The following is a 14,047-nucleotide window of genomic DNA, read 5'->3' on the forward strand; positions in this document are numbered from 1 at the left end:
TAAAATGAAAACTAAATGGATCTGACTATATACATAGGCAGAGAAGTGGAGACTAATGGAGAGCAATGGTCCACCTGCATGGAGGAAACAGAGATCAGAGGCTGGAGCTGCTGAAATGGCTGGAAATTGAGGGTCAGGATACAAGATGGAGGGAGTTATACAGGGAAGAAGCTCCTGAAATCCGCATATGGGCCCCTTTGAGTCTTTGGCCAAGTGCTAAGCAGAAGATGCACAGAGCAATAGACCACAGGCCTGTCAAGAAACAGCTAATGGGGTCCCTATCAGCTAAATGATAATTCTGAAGCTTGCACACTGCTGGAGATATTGGTCTTCCATCTAGCCAGAATAAAGAGACTTCACTGAGTACCCCAGGCATTCAGTTGAAAGCTTGGAATGACCATACCTTTGGAGTAGGTCTGCTCTAGTCTTAGAATAACGGGAGGCCAAGGCAGGAGGATCACTCGAGGCCAGGAGTTCAAGAACCACAATGTTCATCAAGCAATAATAATTACTAGATACGAGAAGGAGCAGGAAAATGGGACCTATAATTAGGAACAGCAATAGCAACAACAACAACAACAAACAAAAAAGTGCAAAGAAACAGACCCAGACAGGATATTTATGTTTTGTTTTGTTTTGGAAACAGGGTCTCACTCTGTCACCCAGGCACAATCATAGTTCACTGCGACCTCGAACTCCTAGGCTCAAGCGATGCTCCCACTTCAGTCTCTTGGATAGCTAGGACTACAGGTGCATACCATCACACTTGGCTAATTAAAAAACATTTTTTGTAGAGTTGGGGTCTCACTATGTTGCCCAGGCTGATCTTGAACTCCTGGCCGAAAGTGATCTTCCTGCCTTGGCCTCCCAAAGTGCTAGGATTATAGATAGGTATGAGCCACCAAACCCAGCCCCCAACATATATGTTAAAATCAGCAGTCAAGGACTTTAAAACAGCTATTACAAATATATTCAAGATTCAAAGGAATAGATGGACATAGGGACTGTCAGTAGAGAAATGGAAAGTAAAAAAAGATAATTACATGAAAATTCTAGAACTAAAGTGTATAATATTTGAAATGAGATTTTACTGGATGGGCTTAATAGTAAATAGGACACTATAAAAAAAATCAGTAAACTTGAAGACAGGTCAATAAAAACAATCCAAACCAAAGCACAAAGAGAAAAAGAAATGAAAAAGTAAACATAGACTGAGTAACCTATGAGGTAACACTAAAGAGTCTAATATATGCATACACGAAGTCTCAGCATAAAAGAGAGTAAGACTGGCACAGAAAAAAAAACTTTTAATGGCCAAATTTTTCTAAATTTAATAAAAACTATAAACCCCTAGACCCCAGAAGAAGCTCAATAAAACCTAAGCAGTATAAACATTAAAAAAAAAACAAAACCTTAACACATTCATTATAGTTAAATTGCAGGAAGCAAAATAAAGCAGCCAGAGAAAAAGGGTGTAGTACATATAGGAGACCAATCCTAAGAATAATCACTGATTTTTTATGGGAAGCAACAGAGGTAAAAAGAAAATAGAATGATGTATTAATATTTAAAGTAATAAGGAAAAAAATTGTCAACCTAGAATTTTTTCCAGAGATAAAAAATAGATGAAATAAAGACATTTCCAAATAAAGAAAAAAAGCTGATGAAATTCATCAGCAAAGCTATATACTACAAGAAATGTTAATGTTTTCAGGCTGAAGGGAAATGTCAGCAGTTGGAAATATGAATTGACCATGGAGTTTTGGAATAAAAAACTTCAGAAATGTTTTTATTATTGTTTAAGTTCATTACAAGAAAAACAGTTGATTATTTAAACAAAAATATTAACTATGTATTGCAGCTCTGTGTACCATTTGGAAAAGTTAAAAAAAAAAAAGTTGACCACAGTGAAGCACAAAATAGGGAGGAGATAAATGGAAATATACTATCGTAAGGCTCTTATATGTTAGGTGGTGTAACATTAATTCAAAGTATACTATAAGTTAAAATATTAGCCAAATAAATTTAGTGGTCTATACGAAAGCTAGTATAACATGACTAATTGAGTTTAATCCTAGAAATGTGAGGTTTTATCATTTAAAGTGGAATAATTCACCAGCTCCACAGATTAAAGGCAAATAATCACAATGTTTTTCCTGTTCTAGAACTGTCCTTTTCCATCCTGACAAGGTAAATGGAAAACTGTATTAACACCAGGCCGCTTATAGATACATAAGTTTGACAAAAGATGGCAGATACATAGCACACATTGTCATGTTTTTGTTTTCTGCACCCGTGACAGACATGACTGAATGATCATGCATGGCATTCTCTTCTGCTGAGCCCCTCTTGGGCCTTAACATTTTTCTTAACACAGGTATCAGCTATTAACTAGCTGATTTGCAAAAACATCAGATAAAACCTGGTTCTTTGTGATCCCTGGTTTGGACCAGGAGAATGAGAATATGGAATAGAGTTTTATCAGAACCATGGGAGCAATAATTTAAAAGACTAATCTTACTGTTATAAATAAATAATAATTTATATTAAAAGTAATAGTGATAAAAATAAAAATATAGTGAGTCAATGCTAGCCACTGCCACTTTCCAGACTTCTTACATAAAAAACAATTAACTGCAGCCTGGGCTTCTAGATATTTACAGTTGAAAGCATTCCTGATACAGACATGATGCCCACATTGAAACATGAAAGACAGGTGAAAGTAGACAGAACTTTGTAGGCAGAAGGACATAATGATGAAGGCAAGAAAGAGACTAGAATTTTGGTGGAACGAAAAGTGCTTGGGGTGTGAGAAGTAGGAAAAATGTGAGACATGAGAAGCTATTGTCCAGACCATAATGAGCTTAGAAATTGTTTATGAAGTATGGACTTGATCCTGGGGCCAGTATACAAAAGGGATGATCAGATTTGTGATTCAGAAAGATTATTCTGGCTGCTGAAAAGGGCATGCTTTGGAAAGGAACCACGCTAGAGGCACAAAGACCAGTTACAAAGATGTTATAATCCATGTAAGAGAAGTGTTGGTCTTCAGGATCACAGTACTAGTGGTGAAGACGTAAGAAAGTTAAGGGGGCCGGGCGCAGTGGCTCACGCTTGTGATCCCAGCACTTTGGGAGGCCAAGGCGGGCGGATCACGAGGTCAGGAGATGGAGACCACAGTGAAACCCCGTCTCTACTAAAAATACAAAAAAATTGGCCGGGCGTGGCGGGCGCCTGTAGTCCCAGCTACTCGGAGAGGCTGAGGCAGGAGAATGGCGTGAATCCGGGAGGCGGAGCTTGCAGTGAGCCGAGATTGCGCCACTGCACTCCAGCCTGGGCGACAGAGCGAGACTCCGTCTCAAAAAAAAAGAAAAGGGACTAGGGTGGAAAACATGTGGTGACTTATGCAATATTTAGTATAAGGAGAGAGAAGATTTAAGAATGATTCCTGGCTGGGCACGGTGGCTCACGCCTGTAATCCCAGCACTTTGGAAGGCTGAGGCAGGCAGATTATTTGAGGTCAGTAGTTCGAGACCAGTCTGACCAACATGGTGAAACCCCGTCTCTACTAAAAATACAAAAATTAGCCAGGTGTGGTGGCAGGTGCCCATAGTCCCAGCTACTTGGGAGGCTGAGGCAGGAGAATCACTTGAACCCGGGAGGCAGAGGTTTCAGTGAGCCGAGATCATGCCACTGCACTCCAGCCTGGGCAACAGAGTGAGACTCCATCTCAAAAAAAAAAAAAAAAAAAAGATAATTCCACTTTGGGGAACCTTGAGCAGTCTCCTCCTCTTCTAGAGCAGAGTGGATCTCAGGGAATGGATGAAGGGCACTCTTCTGAAGTGCTATGACTTTCAGACTGGGTAGAAAAGAAGTTTGTGAAGGCAAAGAATTTGGTTTCTGGACGTTGGTGGACTAACCAAATCTGTGGTCTCCACACTCTGCCATATAATGACACGTGAAACAGCATACATGATTCCCATGTAATGATGGTGTCCTCATGGTACATCAGGTACTGACAGGGAAAGTACTCGCCAATTGGAAAAACAGAAAAAGGCAGTGACAATTTTTGTCAAGACTGGTCAACAGGCTTTATTCCGTCATATTTGGTGTCTTGAACCAGCACTACCAAAATGTATATGAGGAGCTGTACCCAAGTCCAGCAGAAAGCAGCACCCTCAGAAAAGTAACAGAGTTTAAGGAAACGACTATTTACAAATGTGTGAGCAGGGTCATGGCGCCCAACAAGAGATGGTGAAACACAATGAGGAGAATGTCAGGGCAAAGGGAGGTGGCAGTTATTGAAACTCTGAGAAATGTGTAGCCTTAAGAGTAGGGCCACCCTATGGAAGCACTGGCATTTGGCAGAAGAAGGCAACCACTGCTAAGCCAGAGCCCATAGGGAGTGACACGAATAACCCCTCGGTCCTCTCTTCGGTCCTCTACTCCTGCCAATGCCTCTCATTGGCTGAACCCCACCAGAAGCCAGAAGGCAAGGGAACCCAAATGTGTCACCCACAAAGGTCAGCTTGCCGTGGCAAAGAGCAGTGTGGAAAAGAGAGAAGAGGGCTCTGCAGGGGTGAAGGGGGAACACTGAGCATAGGAACTCTCCTTTTAGGGGAAGGAGGTTAGGGTGGGGATTGAATCAGAATTAGAAACTCAACTCAGTTGAAATAACTAGGAAATTCTAGCCAAGGAAAAAAGATAAAAGATAACCAGGTTTATTTTGTGAATGTATTCATTTAAACTGTAATGGAAAAAAAGAGTAAATTAGCCTAGAAAAAAACCCTGGCAACTGACTGTGGAAACATCGTACACACTCCTTTGAAAATGAGAATGGCTGAGAAAGCTGATGGAATGCCTGGAGCAACAAGACCCAAATCGTAACCACGCCAGGCGTGGTGGCTCACACCTGTAATCCTAGCACTTTTGGGAGGCCAAGGCAGGTGGATCACTTCAGGTCAGGAGTTAAAGACCAGCCTGGGCAACATGGCGAAACCCCATCTCTACTAAAAATACAAAAATTAGCTGGGCGTGGTGGCAGGCATCTATAGCCCCAGCTACTCAGGAGACTGAGGCACGAGAATTGCTTGAACCCGGGAGGCTAAGGTTGCAGTGAGCCAAGATCATGCCATTGCACTCTAGCCTGGGCAACAAAGTGAGACTCTGTCTCAAAGAAAAAAAAAGACCCAAAACTAGAGCTAAGAACCTGTGATTTAACAATTTCTAAACACATGTGTTTTGCAATTTCTAGTTGTAAGTGAAATTATTCTGGCATAGATTTTTGTCCTGAGGAAGGAACCTAGCTCAATTTCAAGATTTTAAGTGCATACACGGCTAAGTAGATGATTTCCTTCCTGTTTCAGTTAACTGGGAGCTTGTTTCCCGGACAGTTTAAAGTCTTAATGAATTATAAGCCACTGCTCGTCCTGTGCCTATAATTTTTCAGCATGGAGGACTATAAGGCTAGTGGAATGTGAAATGTTCTTGGGAGCCAAGTTACACAATTAGAAAAATCAAATTATTTTGTGTTTCAGGTTTATCTCTTTTAAATACATGCAAAAGGAGGGAAACTCCCAAAATGTTCTTGGGAAACAAATAGGGCCCAAGTTACATGCTGTAAATTTCTCAACCCCAGAAGAGAAGACAAACCCTTGTTTGCTTGAAAACTGGCTGCCTACAGACCACTGGAGGTGGGAAAGAGGGTGAGTTGTCTCGAGGTCTGGCTAACAAAAAAAAAACCATGGGATGGATAATTTGGAAGCTGCAAACTGAGGAATTCTTCTGCCTGTGGGAGAAGTAAGTAGGAATTGTGTCGTTGGGGGGGAAAGATTGGAAGGATCTTCTCTATCTCTGAGGCCAAGAACTGCTGGCTGCAGAAAAGCCACAGTAGGGGAGGTGCTCAAGGAAAGAGATATTATTACTAACACCACAAACAGAAAAGGGAACTAATGTTTTCTATTTTTTCTCAAAATTTCAGAATCTGTAATCCTTAAAAATAGTTTTAAAAAAGAAAATGTGATAGAAATAAAATGTTAGAAATCGGAAAACCATAGAGTAAAAGTGGAAAATATAAATTAGGTTGCATTAATATAATTCTAATATAATTCCTTTTATAGTTTGGGACTTTTTTTGGTGATTCTGAGGGAAGAGTTACTGAATACTTACTATGTACCACACACTTTCTATTCATTGTACTATTCAAATGCTTACAACCACCTTCCCAGGTAGTTATTTTACAGATGTGGAAACTGAAGCTGAGAGGCTGACTCATTCATGACCACACAGCTGGTAAGTGGCAGTGAATTTATACTTAGTCAGTCTCTCGCTTTCCACAATACAGTTCTGCTTCTCTATCCTTATGGAAGAATTTTGTTGGCCGGGCGCGGTGGCTCACGCTTGTAATCCCAGCACTTTGGGAGGCCGAGGCGGGCGGATCACGAGGTCAGGAGATCGAGACCACGGTGAAACCCCGTCTCTACTAAAAATACAAAAAATTAGCCGGGCGTGGTGGCGGGTGCCTGTAGTCCCAGCTACTCGGAGAGGCTGAGGCAGGAGAATGGCGTGAACCCAGGAGGCGGAGCTTGCAGTGAGCCGAGATCGTGCCACTGCACTCCAGCCTGGGCAACAGAGCGAGACTCCGTCTCAAAAAAAACAAAAAAAAAAACAAAAAAACGGTTTTGTTATCATAGTTTTTTGTTTGTTCTTTTAGACAGGGTTTCTTTCTGTCACCCAGGCCAGAGTGCAGTGGTGTGATCATGCCTTGATTTCCTGTGTTCAGCTCCCCAGCCCTACCCACCCCCGCCTCTAGTAACTGGGACAACAGGCACATACCACCATGCCAGGCTAATTCTTTATTTTTTTTGTAGAGACAGGGTCTCACTATATTGCCCAGGCTGGTATTAGTTTTTAAATTTTAGAAGTGACCAGGTACTTCTGCTCTGGAGTTACTATGGAATAGTATGTTAGAGATGCAGATAAGGTATATTTATTTACAAAAACAACAGAGTGTTTATACTAAAATGGCAGTGGAATTTGCTGAAAAAATGCTAAAGAACTGAAATTGTGTACATTGTTGTCATCTACTTTTGTCTTACTTGGAAAAAATGCTGGAATTTTTTCCCCAAGAGTGGCAAAACATTTCTTGAAAAGGTTTGGGTGGCTCTTAAATACCCTAAGTATGTCAAATCACCCACAAGGATTATTATAAATGTCTAGTCCGTGTCCCAGTTGTCTGGGATACATGGCTCCTAGACACCTCTATGTATATGGAGCTCTTCAGATGATCCTACTGCATATCACTGGCTTAGGGCAGGCACAATCAAATCTGGATCATCAGAGTCACTGGGAGAGAATTTTAAAATTGAGATCCCTGGGCTTTTCTCTAATCACAAACTCTAGAGGTCAGGCCGAGCATGGTGGCTCACACCTGTAATCCCAGCACTTTGGGAGGCCAAGGTGGGTGGATCACTTGAGGTCAGGCATTCGAGACCAGCATGGTCAAAGTGGTGAAACCCCGTCTCTAGAAAAAATACAATTAGCTAGGTGCAGGGGTGCTAGCCTGTAGTCTCAGCTACTTGGGAGGCAGAGGCAGGAGAATTGCTTGAACTCAGGAGGCAGAGGTTGCAGTGAGCTGAGATCATGCCACTGCCCTCCAGCCTGGGCGATAGAGTGAGACTCTGTTACAAAGAAAGGAAGGAAGGAAGGAAAGGAAGAAAAGGAAGAAAAGAAACAAACTCCAGGGGTCAGTCCAGGGAACCGCTATGTTTAAAAAGTTAGCCAGTAATTTTGACCTGGCCAGATATGAGATCTTGGTTTGGGGGTTAGCTAGAATGAACTCTGAGCTTGTGGACTGCAAAGTGATTGGCATCATCCAATGAGATGGCATTTTCAGTTTGGGGCTTTATAAACTTATGATCTGATTCTTCAAGAACCCTAGCAATGATGTCAAGAGTGTGAGCTCAGAGAAATCATCTGAATTAAAGAAGAATTAAGTAAGCATAATGTTTGACAAAACTTTTCTGCTTTTTAAAAACTATTGTTTCTGAAAAGGTCTCCCCCAACAAATTAATATTCTCTGACAGCACCTTTTATTTGCTGAGTTATGTGACATAAAAGGAATAGGATATATATATTAACATTATATATACACACACACACACACACACACACACACACTGACTCCAATTTTACCACTGACCCTTGAAGGGTCAGTGGTAAAATTGGGAGTCAGTTTAGCAAGTTAGCAATATTCAATGTTCTTTAAGAATCCCTTTCAACACTAATCTTTAACTGCTTGGTTATTTCCAAAAGTGTCATTCTTCTTGTATGTGGACCTTATAGGAGCCCAGTCCCCTGGAAGAAGAATGCCAGCTGATCCTGGGAGGCTCATTGCAGCTGGCAAGGGAGCTTTCAAATGGGAGATGGGGAAGGCACGAGCAGACAGGATCAGTCAAGGAACTATGTGACAGAAAGAAGAATAGCAAATGAGACCAGGGTAGGCAAACAAGTATAAGCGGCTTTCAAAGAGATGAAGCTAGGTTTATACAGTATGCTCAGGCTTTGTAAAAAAAGCCTGTGGAGTTTTAGAATGCCTAAAAGTCAACATTTGCCCCTTGCATTTTTCTCCACTAAGTGAAAAAAAGATTTCCTTTCTGCTCTAAGGGGCTCTTCCATTTTCCTCCTACAGGATGGTTTTTGTGTGTGTTTTTGATACTAATATATCTACCTAGTGCCAAGGAGGATTTCTGGGTACTCCAGGACCCAAGTACTGACATTTATTTAAGAACTATCCATTTACTCTGATAACCCAGAATCTAGTGGTCTAGTAAAACTAACAGAGTATGGATATATACAGTGTACTTGTAGGTGAAGTATATCTGACAATACATGAGAGGCAGAAGGGTGTTTATAATGTGGTTTGAGTTAGAACAATATTGAATACTGAGGGAACTAAGGCTTGAAGTCTGGTGAATCTCAGAACAAGGTAGGCAGTTCTTACAGTGCACTGTGTACTGTCTCTTGTACCAGATGGGGGAAAAATAAAAAAATCAGTGCAGGTCTATAAGATGCATTCTGGCATATTGCAGAAGGCAGATATAGGCAGGGCAGTGTTCCATCTACTGTGCTCTGTCAGGTGTCACATGCACAGCCCACCCTCCTAACCACTTCAGCACTACTGAGCTCAGCAGAGTCATCAAACCTATCCATAAACCAGAAATCAAGTTGCCCCTCAATCTAGACAACTAGATCTCTTTGGAAAAATGTCTTCAAAGAAAAACCCTGGAGGTGTAAAGGCATCTGTTAGTACTTTGATTATGATCTGTTAACAATTTAGAAAAGAGCACTTAGTATGATTTTACATTAATGGATCACAAACAGCTAATCAATGCTTATTGAATAAAAGACAGTAAAGTTTGTCAACTGTGGAGTTTCTAACATGGGGTATTTGCATTACACATTGCGTTAACATCTCTAGGTGACCAACAACAAGAGTTAGTGATGTTAACTTTTATACCCTCCTTGGCAAAGTCTTGATTGCAAAATCTTATATATAAGCAGGAAGCTTAAGAATCCTGTGACTGATGGAAGGAAGGACAAACTTCATTCTACAGTTAAGATGAAACATTCATTGAGTAACTTCTATGTGCCAGGTACCTTAAAAAATAGGCCCTGCCCTGTAAGAATGCTCATACATCAAATAGAGGAAACAATGTAAATTGGCGTTTTTAATGTAATGGGGTAGGTTAGGCTGTTTTCATAGAGGTTAAGGCAAAAGAATCTTGATTATTTCAGATTTCTTCTAATAACACATTTGAAAATTAGCAATACTTTCTTTTTTTTTTTTTTTTTGGCATTTCTATATTTCATTTTATTTTGCTTTTTTTTTTTTTTGCCTTTTTTTTTTTTTTTTATTATACTTTAGGGTTTTAGGGTACATGTGCACAATGTGCAGGTTTGTTACATATGTATCCATGTGCCATGTTGATTTCCTGCACCCATTAACTCATCATTTAGCATTAGGTGTATCTCCTAATGCTGTCCCTCCCCCCTCCCCCAACCCCACAACAGTCCCCGGAGTGTGATGTTCCCCTTCCTGTGTCCATGAGTTCTCATTGTTCAATTCCCACCTATGAGTGAGAACATGCGGTGTTTGGTTTTTTGTCCTTGCGATAGTTTACTGAGAATGATGTTTTCCAGTTTCATCCATGTCCCTACAAAGGACACGAACTCATCATTTTTTATGGCTGCATAGTATTCCATGGTGTATATGTGCCACATTTTCTTAATCCAGTCTATCGTTGTTGGACATTTGGGTTGGTTCCAACTCTTTGCTATTGTGAATAGTGCCGCAATAAACATACGTGTGCATGTGTCTTTATAGCAGCATGATTTATAGTCCTTTGGGTATATACCCAGTAATGGGATGGCTGGGTCAAATGGTATTTCTAGTTCGAGATCCCTGAGGAATCGCCACACTGACTTCCACAATGGTTGAACTAGTTTACAGTCCCACCAACAGTGTAAAAGTGTTCCTATTTCTCCACATCCTCTCCAGCACCTGTTGTTTCCTGATTTTTTAATGATGGCCATTCTAACTGGTGTGAGATGGTATCTCACTGTGGTTTTGATTTGCATTTCTCTGATGGCCAGTGATGATGAGCATTTCTTCATGTGTTTTTTGGCTGCATAAATGTCTTCTTTTGAGAAGTGTCTGTTCATGTCCTCTGCCCACTTTTTGATGGGGTTGTTTGTTTTTTTCTTGTAAATTTGTTTGAGTTCATTGTAGATTCTGGATATTAGCCCTTTGTCAGATGAGTAGGTTGCAAAAATTTTCTCCCATTCTGTAGGTTGCCTGTTTACTCTGATGATAATTTCTTTTGCTGTGCAGAAGCTCTTTAGTTTAATGAGATCCCATTTGTCGATTTTTGCTTTTGTTGCCATTGCTTTTGGTGTTTTAGACATGAAGTCCTTGCCCATGCCTATGTCCTGAATGGTATTGCCTAGGTTTTCTTGTAGGATTTTAATGGTTTTAGGTCTAACATATAAGTCTTTAATCCATCTTGAATTCATTTTTGTATAAGGTGTAAGGAAGGGATCCAGTTGCAGCTTTCTACATATGGCTAGCCAGTTTTCCCAGCACCATTTATTAAATAGGGAATCCTTTCCCCATTTCTTGTTTTTGTCAGGTTTGTCAAAGATCAGATAGTTGTAGCTATGCGGCATCATTTCTGAGGGCTCTGTTCTGTTCCATTGATCTATGTCTCTGTTGTGGTACCAGTACCCCGCTGTTTTGGTTACTGTAGCCTTGTAGTATAGTTTAAAGTCAGGTAGCGTGATGCCTCCAGCTTTGTTCTTTTGGCTTAGGATTGACTTGGCGATGCGGGCTCTTTTTTGGTTCCATATGAACTTTAAAGTAGTTTTTTCCAATTCTGTGAAGAAAGTCATTGGTAGCTTGATGGGGATGGCATTGAATCTATAAATTACCTTGGGCAGTATGGCCATTTTCACGATATTGATTCTTCCAACCCATGAGCATGGAATGTTCTTCCATTTGTTTGTATCCTCTTTTATTTCATTGAGCAGTGGTTTGTAGTTCTCCTTGAAGAGGTCCTTCACATCCCTTGTAAGTTGGATTCCTAGGTATTTTATTCTCTTTGAAGCAATTGTGAATGGGAGTTCACTCATGATTTGGCTCTCTGTTTGTCTGTTATTGGTGTACAAGAATGCTTGTGATTTTTGTACATTAATTTTGTATCCTGAGACTTTGCTGAAGTTGCTAATCAGCTTAAGGAGATTTTGGGCTGAGACAATGGGGTTTTCTAGATATACAATCATGTCATCTGCAAACAGGGACAATTTGACTTCCTCTTTTCCTAGTTGAATACCCTTTATTTCCTTCTCCTGCCTGATTGCTCTGGCCAGAACTTCCAGCACTATGTTGAATAGGAGCGGTGAGAGAGGGCATCCCTGTCTTGTGCCAGTTTTCAGAGGGAATGCTTCCAGTTTTTGCCCATTCAGTATGATATTGGCTGTGGATTTGTCATAGATAGCTCTTATTATTTTGAGATATGTCCCATCAATACCTAATTTATTGAGAGTTTTTAGCATGAAGGGTTGTTGAATTTTGTCAAAGGCCTTTTCTGCATCTATTGAGATAATCATGTGGTTTTTGTCTTTGGTTCTGTTTATATGCTGGATTACATTTATTGATTTGCGTGTGTTGAACCAGCCTTGCATCCCAGGGATGAAGCCCACTTGATCATGGTGGATAAGCTTTTTGATGTGCTGCTGGATTCGGTTTGCCAGTATTTTATTGAGGATTTTTGCATCAATGTTCATCAAGGATATTGGTCTGAAATTCTCTTTTTTGGTTATGTCTCTGCCAGGTTTTGGTATCAGGACGATGCTGGCTTCATAAAATGTGTTAGGGAGGATTCCCTCTTTTTCTATCGATTGGAATAGTTTCAGAAGGAATGGTACCAGTTCCTCCTTGTACCTCTGGTAGAATTCAGCTGTGAATCCATCAGGTCCTGGACTCTTTTTGGTTGGTAAGCTATTGATTATTGCCACAATTTCAGAACCTGTTATTGGTCTATTCAGAGATTCAACTTCTTCCTGGTTTAGTCTTGGGAGGGTGTATTTGTCGAGGAATTTACCCATTTCTTCTAGATTTTCTAGTTTATTTGCATAGAGGTGTTTGTAGTATTCTCTGATGGTAGATTGTATTTCTGTGGGATCAGTGGTGATATCCCCTTTTTCGTTTTTTATTGCATCTATTTGATTCTTCTCTCTTTTCTTGTTAGTCTTGCTAGCAGTCCATCAATTTTGTTGATCTTTTCAAAAAACCAGCTCCTGGATTCATTAATTTTTTGAAGGGTTTTTTGTGTCTCTATTTCCTTCAGTTCTGCTCTGATTTTAGTTATTTCTAGCCTTCTGCTAGCTTTTGAATGTGTTTGCTCTTGCTTTTCTAGTTCTTTTAATTGTGATGTTAGGGTGTCAATTTTGGATCTTTCTTGCTTTCTCTTGTGGGCATTTAGTGCTATAAATTTCCCTCTACACACTGCTTTGAATGTGTCCCAGAGATTCTGGTATGTCGTGTCTTTGTTCTCGTTGGTTTCAAAGAACATCTTTATTTCTGCCTTCATTTCATTATGTACCCAATAGTCATTCAGGAGCAGGTTGTTCAGTTTCCATGTAGTTGAGCGGTTTTGAGTGAGTTTCTTAATCCTGAGTTCTAGTTTGATTGCACTGTGGTCTGAGAGACAGTTTGTTATAATTTCTGTTCTTTTACATTTGCTGAGGATAGCTTTACTTCCAACTATGTGGTCAATTTTGGAATAGGTGTGGTGTGGTGCTGAAAAAAATGTATATTCTGTTGACTTGGGGTGGAGAGTTCTGTAGATGTCTATTAGGTCCACTTTGTGTAGAGCTGAGTTCAATTCCTGGATATCCTTGTTAACTTTCTGTCTCGTTGATCTGTCTAATGCTGACAGTGGGGTGTTAAAATCTCCCATTATTATTGTGTGGGAGTTTAAGTCCCTTTGTAGGTCACTGAGGACTTGCTTTATGAATCTGGGTGCTCCTGTGTTGGGTGCATATATATTTAGGATAGTTAGCTCTTCTTGTTGAATTGATCCCTTTACCATTATGTAATGGCCTTCTTTGTCTCTTTTGATCTTTGTTGGTTTAAAGTCTATTTTATCAGAGACTAGGATTGCAACCCCTGCCTTTTTTTGTTTTCCAGTTGCTTGATAGATCTTCCTCCATCCCTTTATTTTGAGTCTATGTGTGTCTCTGCACGTGAGATGGGTTTCCTGAATACAGCACACTGATGGGTCCTGACTCCTTATCCAGTTTGCCAGTCTGTGTCTTTTGATTGGAGCATTTAGCCCATTTACATTTAACGTTAATATTGTTATGTGTGAATCTGATCCTGTCATTATGATGTTAGTTGGTTATTTTGCTCGTTAGTTGCTATTGTTTCTTCCTAGCCTCGCTGGTCTTTACAATTTGGCATGTTTTTGCAGTGGCTGGTACCGGTTGT

Source organism: Hylobates moloch, unplaced genomic scaffold, assembly GCF_009828535.3.
Source record: "Hylobates moloch isolate HMO894 unplaced genomic scaffold, HMol_V3 SCAFFOLD_11, whole genome shotgun sequence".
NCBI classification, from domain to species: Eukaryota; Metazoa; Chordata; class Mammalia; order Primates; family Hylobatidae; genus Hylobates; species Hylobates moloch.